Source organism: Pimephales promelas, chromosome 8 (genome assembly GCF_988280905.1).
Source record: "Pimephales promelas chromosome 8, fPimPro1.hap1.1, whole genome shotgun sequence".
Classification (NCBI taxonomy): domain Eukaryota; kingdom Metazoa; phylum Chordata; class Actinopteri; order Cypriniformes; family Leuciscidae; genus Pimephales; species Pimephales promelas.
The window spans coordinates 4,698,723-4,711,963 of NC_142776.1; the positions used below are offsets into that span (position 1 = coordinate 4,698,723).

General features: G+C 38.5%; 1 long non-coding RNA gene across 1 annotated transcript in view; it reads right to left on the reverse strand.

The window, feature by feature from the left end:
- Positions 1 to 6,414: 6,414 nt before the first annotated feature.
- Positions 6,415 to 13,241, reverse strand: part of LOC148977633 (uncharacterized) — a 29,776-nt gene continuing 22,949 nt past the window's right edge. The window contains exons 3-4 of the long non-coding RNA XR_016169598.1: positions 6,891 to 7,053; positions 6,415 to 6,562 (exon numbers count right to left, since the gene is read on the reverse strand). This is a non-coding gene — a long non-coding RNA (uncharacterized LOC148977633). The remainder of the gene's footprint in view (positions 6,563 to 6,890; positions 7,054 to 13,241) is intronic.

Consider the following 13,241-nt stretch of genomic DNA (forward strand, 5'->3'; position numbering starts at 1 on the left):
CAATATGGGCTTTTAAGAACATGGAAGAATGGAGAAGAAATGCATTCCAATGACATCAACATGCTGGAGATTTTTTTAAAATGCAGGTAAATTAAGTTTAGAGGGTCTGTCAAGGGCAGATAAGAAATATCGGTCTATAAAAAGGCCATCTGTATAGTTTCTGTGCAATTTACATCTAATAGCAGAAGAAAAATGATATAGATATCACATTTATCTCCACCCAAAGGAGACAGAACAGAAACAGAATTTATATTCCAACCTCAGAGCCTGATTACAAAACTGGTTTATGTGGAAAAATCATATAAAAATTGGATTTTGGGAAGTTCTGAAAAAGCTCTCATTCATTTTTTTTCTCCAGGTTTGTTACATTTTTTTTTTACAACTAGAACAGGTCCAATGTGCTGATACATTTTTTTTTATTATTATTATTAGATGAAGAAATAAATGATCAATCATGACAACTCTTCGAATAGTTTTTGGATCTTATTGAATATGGCAATGTTAATGTATTTGGTCTTGGCAGACTACATCTGTTAAGCTGCTGCTACTGTCAATTATTGCTGTTGGTGCGGATGCAGAGCAAGTGTGTACTTTCTGCTCACAGAGATGCTGCTCTGAACATGAATAGACATACATACATTCCGTAGCAGATCTAGTCAGGTGGAGGGGTTCAGAGCAACTCTGATGTAGGACCAATACAGCAAACACTGAACCAGACTATTTAAATGGGTCATGAACTGGCTTTTTAAATTTTATTATATTGTTGTCTGAGGTCAACTTATGACGTTCGCTTGGTTTTTGCATTCAAAAACATCAAAATGAATAAGTAATAGGCTATTTTCTACTCTAATTTTGAGTCTAGCTCAAAAACACTAGGTTTTATGGGCGTCTCGCACTGAAGACTTGGAAGTAAACGCCCACTGCTGTGGATAACAGTTTTGCATATTATAATGAGTTTCAACTCACCCGTCAATGCACTTGGAGGAAATTGTTTTGAAAACGTCCAATGTTGTAAAATGTCAACCGGAATGATTCGCCCATACACGTTCGACCCAAAGTCTGTGTGTTGCACAATTCCTGTCAGATCCAATATAGACGAGTTCTTTACTCTTAATCGGTCTGCAAATCCAGTCTTGTTTACAAAACAATCCTCAGTGAAATGAAGCGAACAGACGGACAATGTTTTACCTCATCAGCTGGAACGTAATTAAAAATAAAGTTTATCCATGCAGTCCTATTGGAATCCAGAGGATATTTTGTATTGCTCGGTAGCTCGATCTGGTTTGTCATCACAAGGTAGGCCTATGTTATTTAGCTATGCGTGTAATGTGCGAGTCGGTGGGCGGGGCAACACAGCCGTAAATAAGTAGGCGTTGATCTTCTTCTGCGGGAGTAGTGTTTTATCCTGTTTGACGTCATAGTTCCCCACTTTGAAAAACGAGTCGTTTGCTGGGGTTGGTGTCAATAAAAGCTTTTATTGGACTAACAAGGACGTTTTCAGTTCTTACAGGATATTCTTATAATATGATGACCTCTTAGATGTCAAAAGCTCAAGGAAAATTTGATTTCTCAATTCATCACCCCTTTAAATGTTGAGCAAGCAATATCAATGGCTGCAGGATCAGCAGAGGCCAATCAGCTTGAAACAAAATGAGGGTGAGTAAACGATGACATTCATTTTGGGGTGAACTATCCCATTATTGTTAACACTTTGGTGCTAACACTTCTTTTTAGTTTGCTTCTGTACTCAGTCTGAGATAGCGACCTATCTCTCAGGTTTCCTCCGCCCTGAAAACAGCCAACCAATCAATGAACAGAGGGCAGGCTGAGAGCCGTGACGTAGACTAAGCACCAAGTTTAAGATTGTATTTTAGGTTAGGGAAATCGAAAACGACCGTGGAAATGGAGACAGGGGATGCAATTCGCTCTGTTGTGGAGAATATTACCGCCATTTGCAAACTGAAGCCCTATCAAGAAGAGTGTTTGTTAAACATTTTGAATGGAGGTGATGTTGTGGCCCAACTCTCGACAGGTTTTGGGGGAAAAAGTGTTAATTTATCAACTATTACCGATCATCAGCGAGAAACGGGGCAGGCCAAAGGCCGGCAAGGCGATAGTTGTGATTGTGTCCCCCTTGGTTGCACTAATGGAGGATCAGATTAAAGGGTTAGTTCACCCAAAAATGAAAATTAAGTCATTTATTACTCACCCCCATGCTGTACCAACCCCGTAAGACCTTCGTTCGTCTTCGGAACACAAATGAAGATATTTTTGATTAAATTTGAGAGCTGTATAACTACCACATTGGCTCCTAAGGGACTGCCTCTTGACGGCCCAGAAAGTCAATGAAGAAAATGTTTAAATATCCCAAGTGACTACAGTGGCTCAACTATATGTTTATCAAGCGACGCGAATACTTTTTGTGCGAAAAAACAAACAAAAATAACGAGTTTATTCGACTATTTCTTTTCTTCCTTGTAGGCCAGAACGAGAATTCCTTAGATTTCCACGACGCATGCGCGAGATTTGCGATCTGCTTACACCGCTTACACTACTTCAGATCGCAATTCTCGCGCATGCGTCGTGGAAATCTTTAAGGAAGTCTCGTTCTGGCCTACAAGGAAGAAAAGAAATAGTCGAATAAACTCGTTATTTTTGTTTGTTTTTTCGCACAAAAAGTATTCGCGTCGCTTGATAAACATATAGTTGAGCCACGGTAGTCACTTGGGATATTTAAACATTTTCTTCATTGACTTTTTGGGCCGTCAAGAGGCAGTCCCTTAGGAGCCAATGTGGTAGTTTTACAGCTCTCAAATTTAATCAAAAATATCTTCATTTGTGTTCCGAAGACGAACGAAGGTCTTACAGGTTTGGTACAGCATGGGGGTGAGTAATTAATGACTTAATTTTCATTTTTGGGTGAACTAACCCTTTAAGGAGGCAGTAAAACTCGGTCAGCCATGTTCACTCCGGTATTTCGCTCTCGTATCATACATGCGTTTACAGTGGAGCTTCGATGCAACTGACCTGGTGAATAACACGTTATAACCAATTATGTGATTGGCTTACAGGCAACCAATGATTTTTTACCTCAGACAAGTGCCACCCCCGCGAGAAAGAAAACACTCTTTAATTATGCCATTCCAGACTCTGTCTATGAAGCAAAGCGAAGTAGCAGAGATCGGTATTACCAGGCCAGACTCATGGCAAATGCAGGCTGAAAGTGGAGATTCTATGCAATTAAAACTACCATATGCTACAGTACATTTTACTATGATTATGAACTTAGTAGCATCGCAATATTGCCTAAATATCATTACTATCGCATTATAAGTGTGCACGTAAATATAGTCACTGACACAGTCAAAATGCGCCATTGGAGGATTGATGATTAAACGTAATTTCGGCCAACACCTAAAATGTGAACATTTTGTGTTGCAGAGATTTCAGTACATCACTAAAATACAACGCCAAACAGGTGGATCGGTCTTCAATGTGAAAATATCGGTGCAAAACAAGCAAAAACTAATTCCACTCTTTCCACATATTTTGAATCTCTGGACCGGTGTAGGCATTTCTCTCCCACAGAATCGCTGCTGCCACACAGCCTGCCTCCTCCATATTGTTCCCCGGGGGCGAGCCACCTGCAGCAGCCTCTGGTTGCACGAGCAGATTGCCATCACTGGTAATTGAGACTGCGGAAGGGCTCGGAGACATTTCAGCAAATGCTGGATCGGAATAGATAGCAGAGGCAGCTCGGAAGGAGAGACGTGAGGGCCGGGCATCCGTACGCGGTGAGAAGAGATGACAAAAAACGTCAATGCCGAAGAGGTTCTTCCATGCCATGATGCCTCAAACAGGCCTGTCAGTGCTTGTGAAGAGCACATCAGGCGATGAATTCAGCCCGGGGCTTAAACATACAGATACGGCCTTGAGAAGGATACATGAGGCGCAAGCTAGCAGATGAACCCGACAAGAGGTACTATGAAAGACTTTACCGACGTTGATATTTACACACTGCACAGCAAATGTTGCACTGAATATGTCTTTGAACCGTTCACAGAAATGAGGGAGAAAGGTGCTATCTTCACCTGTGCGCCTGTCATTTCATCTCTTCGCTCTTCCTCCTCAGTCTCAGCATGCCCTCCTCCTCTTCTTTCATTAATATCCACAATATGATGGCTTTAACGACAGCGCTGCATTCATTAATATCTCCCCCTTTAAATGCCACTCTCTCGCGCTGCGCCAAAATGAAACGCCACCAAATCAAAACATTAATTAATTACGTCGCCACCTCACCAACCTTCAGCGGGCTGACATTTTCTCTCCCTGTCGCTCTGATGAGTGAGCCGGGTTACGGCTTGGTCTCCACAGGGCTCTGCGTAGCAACGGTGCCTGCGGCTTTAATGCAGGAGAAGAGAGATACAACAGCGGTGTTTCTGCATAATGGCATAGTGTAGTGTGAGTGCCCACTAGTGGACAAATGAGGAAGCATGCAGGGAAAAAAAGACTCCTTGTTTTGCTCGTGTTGCAATCTTACATGTCAGTAAAAAGTGTATTTCTCAGTCCTCTTATCACCATTACTTACTGAATCTCGGGTTGTTCAAAAACACACTGGCCTAATTAAACGAATGGGTCTTCCAAAATAAAAATAAAAAAGGTCGTCCCAAACCCGTATGACCTTCTCTGCAGTGGATCACGATGAGATGCTATGAAGAATATCTATGATCTCCATAATGACTTAAAAAAAAAACAAAAAAAAAAAACAGTCCATGTAGTTTGTATGCTATACGTTTTCTTAAGTCACACAGTAGGTTTGTGTTTGTAAAAACATACCAGATATATATCAAATATCACCACCAAATAAATGTATTACATGTATAAATTATATACATATATTAGGGAGTGTTGTTTGCCTGTTATATTGGTATATTGTTAGTTTATATAGAATCAATGACTGAATAACGAGTTACATTTCGAGAAGTGTGAATGATAGCTTTCCACACAAAGCTATCATCCACACTTCACATCATTCACACCTCCGATATTCACACCTTTTTTCATGGTGTTTTGTGCCAATTTAGAGATCTACCGAATTTGTCCCTTTCCTTTCTATGAAAAAGAGCACCTAACATCATCATTTGTGTTCTTAAGGAGAAAGACTCTCATAGTGTTTTAAAATGATATGAGGGACTGGATTTTCATTTTGACTGAACTACTTTTGACTTAGATATAGTGTAATCACCTGGACATCTTTATTGCACTTGGGATGCCAAGGTTGCTCAAATACTACAAATCCTGACCTCACAGCTGAAGTCGAGGTCAAAAAGACACTTGTTTGGTCTAGTCACCTTGACCTTTCACCGGGCCAATGCCTGACCCAATCGACTTCCATCAGGGCGACTAAAGCACAGGAGTCCCTGTCCCCTGCTCTTGCTCCAGATTTAACACCTGCCTCGATTCACCTTTAGTATATCCCTAATCAGTCTTTCCGACCATTAACAAGGCCAGAACTGTCTGACATAAACACACACCTGCAAACGCAACCCAGATTTATGCATCGCCTTGCCGTGACACAAATGGAGCATCTGATCCAAACAAACAAGCCAATAAACCCACCGCGCCTTGTTCCTACAGAGACCAAAGTTCACATTTGAGACTTTTTTCGAGGTACAATAGCCCTTTTATTTTCAACCAAGCATTCACTACCTCTTTCTATTTTCAAAAACCTATTCAATACTTCCGACCAATGCATTTCTCTCATTTTTCAAATATCTAGAGGAAGAACTCAAACAGGAATTCCAATAATGCTTGCAAGATGAACTGCAGACGAGATCCGAAATCTACCATTTCACCTGAAGCACAAAAAAAGAAAGAAAGAAAGAAAGAAAGATAGATTCAAAAGTCAATGCTGAGGAGCTATTAATGTGAATTCAGTTTTTTTTTTTTTTTTAGCTGAGTCATGCTGGACATTTTCACTTACATACGGAGCTCAATCATCGTGTCTTTTCAGAGTGAAGGGGACAGAGGGAGTGTCGGCTGCTTTTGTTTGTGTCCCATACAGTGTAAATTACATGATACGAATCTCTCCACGAAGCTGAGTAGAGTAATAAATATGATAATGTCTATGTTTTGTTCACATGGAAACATATTAGAGGCAAAAACTGTTGTCTTATTCATCACAATGATTCCGCTGGGTGAATTTTCGTATTACCTGGCCATTGAAAGCGGCATAACAATGCAGGCGTTATTCAGAATGCAACAGACCAGTAGTGTTTGCGGTTCAGCATCTCAAGTTTTCCAATAATTTGCATTATTGGACCTCGTCGGTCAGGCTGAAAACAGTAAAACCGGAGGCCATTTTTGAGGGACCCATCAACGTAATTTACAGCGCTCTTTAAAAGCTCCGTAAAAGGACAAGGTTAGTCAAGGACGAACGTTTGGCGAGACAGTGAAAGTGCCCCTTTCTTACGAACCTTCCCAGAATGCATCTCTCTCCTCCAGCAACAGCACGTCCTCTGTAATGGCTGAGCTGTAAAAGCGGTACGTGTGCGTGCGCCGTCTGCGGACACAGATTAGAGGACACTTGCAGGACAGAGGGTGGCATACAAACAAAAGAGCATGCGCTCGCCATATTTGCAGGGCGGCAAGAGAGAGGGAGAGAGAGAGAGAGCGTTTTGCTGTGACGGTGATGTATGGCTTGTCACTGGCTAAGCTTTGCTCAGAATACTAATGGATCTTTTGGAGCACAAGATGGAGAGGCTGAATACGTCTCTTTATTTTTCTCTTTCTGCAAACGTGCGGTAACGGAGACGCTGCGTGCTCGCAAGGGTGCGGGGGTTTGGCGTGGGACACTTTTCTCCCCTTGATTAAAGTTGTAAGGTGCTAACCTGGGAGCCGACACGCATCTTTGCAGCCTGCAGACGGTTGTGGTTGTTGGGGATCTCTGGGCTTACGGTCATGAGAGATCTTGAACTCATCCTGACCTGGACCAGCTGGAATTACCTCTCTTGAATGGGAAACCAATCCAAGGGATATCCACATGATAGAGGTCTAGATGGAACACATGAAACAATTACCTCTCATATCTTATATGATCACTTAGACTGAGATGCAGTGCAGAAAGATTCAATTCTTGTATTACATTATCTAAAAACAAAAATGCAAATAAAAAGTAGTGTCGGTAATGGTTTCAGACTTTAGGACTGCATTTATTAGGGATATACACTCACCTAAAGGATTATTAGGAACACCAGATCAATTTCTCTTTAATAATTAACTATCTAATCAACCAATCACATGGCAGCTGCTTCAATGCATTTAGGGGTGTGGTCCTAGTCAAGACAATCTCCTGAACTCAAAACTGAATGTCAGAATGGGAAAGAAAGGTGATCACAATTTTGAGCGTGGCATGGTTGCTGGTGCCAGACGGGCCTAGACGGGTACCACTCATCTCCACTACAAAAAGGAAAAAGAGGCTATAATTTGCAAGAGCTCACCAAAATTGGACAGTTGAAGACTGGGAAAATGTTGCCTGGTCTGATGAGTCTCGATTTCTGTTGAGACATTCAGATGGTAGAGTCAGAATGAGAACATGGATCCATCATGCCTTGTTACCACTGTGCAGGCTGGTGGTGGTGGTGTAATGGTGTGGGGGATGATTCTTGGCACACTTTAGGCCTCTTAGTGCCAGTTGAGCATCGTTTAAATGCCACGGCCAACCTGAGCATTGATTCTGACCATGTCCATCCCTTTATGGCCACCATGTACCCATCCTCTGATGGCTACTTCCAGCAGGATAATGCACCATGTCACAAAACTTGAATCATTTCAAATTGGTTTCTTGAACATGACAGTTAGTTCACTGTACTAAAATGGCCCCCACAGTCACCAGATCTCAACCCAATAGAGCATTTTTGGGATGTGGTGGAACGGGAGCTTCGTCCCTTGGATGTGCATCCCACAAATCTCCATCAATTGTAAGATGCTATCCTATCAACGTAGATTTAAGGCATTTCTGAAGGCGAAAGCGGATCAAACACATTATTAGTATGGTGTTCCTAATAATCCTTTAGGTGAGTGTTTATAAACCAAAAATGTATTTTAAATTATATAATTGTTTACACACATTTATAAGCCGTTTTCCTCAAGGGGACCATAAGGACTTTTGGTTATTGGAATCTTTGTGGGGACATTTTTTCCCCATAATGTAGGGTTTGCCAGGCCTAACACACTCAAATCTCGTCAAATAATTTATTTGATTGAAAAAAAAACAGTAAAAACTAATATGTTACAGTGTTATAATAGCTATATCAATTACAATAACTTAGTTATATTTGAACGCAATTTAAAATCTCATTTTTACTCCAGTCTTCAGTTTTACATGATCCTTCAGAAATCATTCTAATATACTTAATATTTTGTAGAAACTGTGTTTGATGAAAAGACAGTTGCTGTTTGCAAGATTTATGTTGGATACACAGTGAACATTAGTTAAATAGGGTTTGAATACTAAAACATGTGAGAGAAAGGCTGTATAAGAATCAGTTACACAGAACAAATTCAGTATCTTGGTTATGAGGTAAAAAAAAAATATCAACGGCACAATATAGCAAGCAGTGTTTATTATGCAAATAAAATAAAGCTAGCTCGTGGACAGCTCATAAATTGGAAACAGCTCAAGTAAGACAACACCATTGCTTACAGGAAAACCTTATATAAAATATGCTAATTGATCTCAGTCACAGAGCAAGTTTATGACTACAGATTCAAAAAGGCTAGAGTGAAACTGTCAAAAAAGTGGGGATAACAGTGAATAACGGGGTTTGTATATGTAATGGACACAGAATTACTCAGTAAGGGTATGGTCCATCTAGCTTTAAGGCCCCATGAGACTTTTTTTTATGCTTTATTACTCAATTCAATGGATTTTTTCCAAGGATGATGGTCCACTTGAAGGAAACCGTTAACATTCAAATGGATTGCCTGGGATTGCCTAAAGCCTCACTGAACCCACTTCTGACTGTAAACACTTCTGACTGTAACAATATTCTTTATTAGGCCTGTGTAAATATGCGTTCAATGTTATGCATAATGCATTGTTACCATGTTGCTTGGTCTTGAACATCGTTTTCGGCTTTCATGCATCCTATTAAATTATGCAAAAAAATAACTGTGCTACAAAAAAGGGCTACAAATGATAAACGGCATTTCAAAAAATAAATAAAAAGAAGAATACCACACACGCACACACACACGCACACACACATATTATTCTGAACCAATTCTTGTCCTTTGTTTTAAAAATAGGACCATGAAATGCACTCTTTCAGCATTTCTCAGGATTTTACATTATGCAATTCCAACATTGTCATTTTCTGGCAAAAATATATTGTGCTCACATCTCACTTCACAAGTGTTTGCGTCTAATTTCTGCACAGGGAGCCATCAATAGCACCAGCATTAGCACAGCAACACACTTGTGTGTAAGAGCTAAGTGCTTAATTCTCTATGTAATCTCCATTGGCTTTAATTTTTCTAAAGGGAGGGAGGTCGCATGCGTGTGAAATTGTCTTTCTTAGCAAGAGGCATACCTTTATTTCCCTGTACACACAGAACCTGATTAAATCAGGGCGCTAAGAAGGATAATTGTTTTGTGCATTAACTTGAGTTAGTCAGATTGCTTCAGGTAAGACCCAATTTAAAGTAAGCCAAGTGCTCTTTATGCAAGTGATCAATGCTTGACCTGCCACGTGTGGTCTGCTCAAGTGCACACTCGATTCTTAAGAATCATAAACGCTCTCAGGGATGCTCTTCAGTATAACGGTGATTTTTTTTCTAAAACAGGGGAATGCAATGTCCAGTGTGCAGTTCTCCCGACATGGGGTGAGTAAATGGTGACTGAATTGTAATTTGGTGGTGAACTATTTCTTAAAGGGATCTTATATGCTTTTCAACTCTCTTCAGTGTGCTATGTTGCTGTTTGAGCATATAAAAGGGTATGTAAAGTTACAAAGCCACTCCAAAGGGAGTTATTCTCTATATCAGTGTCACTGTTTCTGTAACTCAAAAAATGCCTTGATTGTTGTTGGAGGTTTCTTCTGGGAAACGGACATGTAACAATATCCCTCATCAAAACAATTCCTGCTTCTTTCATATACAAAAAAAAAAAAAAAAGACTTGTTGAGTCTGTTATGGTAAACTTCAGAAACTTTGAATGATTTTTTCCAAAACTGCTGCAAGTGGTTGACCAATCACAACCCACTGGTCCAGCCAACCAATCATAGCAAATGCACTTTCAGAAGGAAGGGATTCAAAGAGACAATTCCTGTGTCCCAATTCAAAAGCTGCATTTTTCGAAGGTCTATTGCGTCATGACTGCACGACGAAGGCTCTTCCATTTCAAATGCTCCTGCAAATGCGGTATCAATTTCCCGGGAAAAAAACCCAGAACGCCACGCCAGTGTCGACAGCATTTATTGAGAGACATTGTCAAATTACACTTTAAAAAAAAAAAAAAAAAACTTTTAAACGCAAGTGTTGGGTTTCAACTTATTAAAATATCTAATGAGACAAATAAAAAAAAATAAAGCAGTTAAAATGTTCATATATCTCTCTAAGATGCAATTATATAAAGTTTAGTCTTTATTATATACATAAATGTACCATGGTGAACGTATTTAGACAGTTTGTGAACCCGGTTTTGAATATAGATAGTTTAATAATAAAAAAAAACATAAAAATAAAAAAAACTAGTACAAATGTTACTGTCACTCATCAATGGCAGTTGTCACGGTTGCCAGGTGACAATCCTCCATAGGCAAGACCTTCCCATTTACCAACACTCGTTCTGACCTTCAAAGGATGCCGCCTTTCAATTGGGTAGCTTCTATCTAAACAGAGTGTTACTGACCATCTTGGAAGAGAGGCACTGCAACACAAATGACACTTATTCAACATTAAAGTTTAAAAATCTAGTAGTCGACAAAATTAAGATGTTGAAAATGACATAAAAGGTCCCCTTTATTTTAGTTAAGTTAGTTTTTTTGCTTGGCTTCTTGTAAGCCGAAGTCGGTTGTTACCTGAGCAGGTGTGAACAGCCAGCAAAGCATGGTTATTTAGTGATGTTCACATCTCAGTGTCTGTTTTAGGACTGAGAGAAATGCTGAGGAAGTTGTCTGATTACCACTGCTCCATATCACCTAATTCAGGTCAGTGTGCCACCTGCTGCTCGCCTGGCCTCCAGGGCCGCTCCAAATCAATGCCATGACCCAGAGGAAATCACCCCTGTCTCCCGTAATGCTAGGCTCGCACTGCACTGCACCTTCTCGGGTATTACATCAGACAGGCAGGAAAAACAACCGAGAGATAGCGAGGAGAACAAATTTGCTTGCAAAGTGGGAAAGCACATTTGTTTGTGCCATATTGTACTCTTATTTCGTGGGCAGAAATGCAAAATCTCCCAAAAATTATATGCAGAACTATTAGGCACAAGCAGGCAAGTACATTTTTTTCTGTTTTTTCACAAAGATGGAAATAGGAAAATATCAAAACAAGGTCGTTTTGCGTTCTCTCTCAGCTCTACAGTGACATCTGGGTAAAGCACAGCATGTTGTTATGGCAAGACACTTGAATTAGAGCACGGAACAGCTTACAACACAGTTTACAACATTGTTTTTTTTATATATATAAAGATGTGGGTGATTCTACAAACAGGTGACTTTAAAAATAATTAGCTAATGCTGACTTTTACTATATGTGCTAAGATACACACAAAAAGAAAAAAAAGTTTTTATTGAAACACAAAAACAAACTAAGTTTTAATTTAGCTGAAAATGACAACTCAATTGGACTTGGTATGCTGCTCAGGTTGACATGTTATTAGTTTTCTTTTTTGAATTATATTTACCATAAATAGGGCTTGACATCCACCAACCCGCCAACTCCTAACCATTTTGGTGGTTTAAATTGCATATATAATGCAATTTTCAAATGTAGTCTTTTGAAAAGGCATCTGAAATAATAAACTATAAGTGCAAAAATATATATAAAAAAAAAATTCTCAATACATATCAAATATATACACGATACCAGCTACACTCTCTCCCCCACACAACCCACCTCTCCTCACTCACATCCACTCATAAAGCTGTCTCTTAACACTAAATAGAGTTCTTTTTCTTTGCTAGTTGCACTTAAACAGTATAAAATACACATACACACATGAGTGAGTATTCACGTAAACACAGACATTTATGTTTTAAGTGAAGGTAAGCAGTTGAGAAAGAAAATGCACGTGTAACAGTTTAATGAATCCGAGCATCAGGCCTTAAAGTGACAGCAGTGATATATATATATATATATATATATATATATATATATATATATATATATATATATATAAATGAAAAATGTTTATAATGAATTTTCATTACTTGGAATAATATACAAATTATTTAGAAAATATGAAGAATATATATATGAAAAATATATAAAATATATAATATATATAATATATAAATGAAAAATGTTTATAATGAATTTTCATTACTTGGAATAATATACAAATTATTTAGAAAATATGAAGAATATATATATGAAAAATATATAAAATATATAATATATATAATATATAAATGAAAAATGTTTATAATTAATTTTCATTACTTGGAATAATATACAAATTATTTAGAAAATATGAAGAATATATACATACACACACACACACACACACACACACACACACATATATATATATATATATATATATATATATATTCTAAATCATTTTATATTATTCCAAGTAAAATTAAATTATTTAAAATTAAAATTAATTATAAACATTTTTCTTTTTTTCTTACTCAATGGGTTTCTAAAGTTTTTTTTTCTTTAATTTTTTGTCCCACTGAAATGTAAAACAATCCACGTTGTTCATATTATTAGTAATTTTTTTTTTTAAATAAAAATATATTTTTCAAAAACTGTAGACCTATTCTCACTGCCTTGACTCACTTGTTTCCAAACAGATGTTTCAAATGTTTTACACCTGTTGAATGACCCTGCTGATCGTACTGTAAAATCATTCACCAAAGAATACACAAATTCATTCTCCATGAATGATCAGTAAAGGACAATACAAGGATGTTGTTTCTTACATTGTTTACAGACCTGGAAGTTGAGTCATCATCTGATAAACGCAATAAGATGCAACCGCTCACACTGATGCACGCAAGCACACACAC